This window comes from Ricinus communis, chromosome 4, assembly GCF_019578655.1.
Source record: "Ricinus communis isolate WT05 ecotype wild-type chromosome 4, ASM1957865v1, whole genome shotgun sequence".
NCBI lineage: Eukaryota > Viridiplantae > Streptophyta > Magnoliopsida > Malpighiales > Euphorbiaceae > Ricinus > Ricinus communis.
The window spans coordinates 1,626,849-1,627,380 of NC_063259.1; positions in this window are offsets into that span (position 1 = coordinate 1,626,849).

Sequence of the window (532 nt, forward strand, 5' to 3'; positions counted from 1 at the left end):
AAATAGAAAGAGGTAGTCAAGGGTTAGGTTAACAGTTAAGAGCTGAGTTTTTCTAGTAAGTGATATTGATACTTGAAAAACACTGAGAAAGAAAATATATAGAGCAAAACTAGAGAGAAAAGAAAGAAAAAGACTATCGTTCTTGTTTGACAACAAAACATTCAAGCTACTAAGAAAGAACAATTTTTGAAAAAAAGCCTTTAAAGAAAGAATCATTTTTAAAAACCGATAAATCGACAGAAGATTTCTCTACACCAACTCCAGCACTAGATTCCTACTCGGCCTTCGACTCAATTGCATCCTCATCACTTGAGACTCGTAGATCTACCAACTACGTTGACAACCTGAGGTTTCCTTCAATCATGGATTCAATATCATCATAAAATTGGTTCCTTCATTCCTTTTATTTTCTTTTTATTATTTGTCTTTAGAAACATTATTAGGATTTTGATATATGATCAGTATGATTAGATTAGATTTTTGTGAATATGCATGATTATTGGGTTTTGAATTTGATAATAAGAATTCTAGG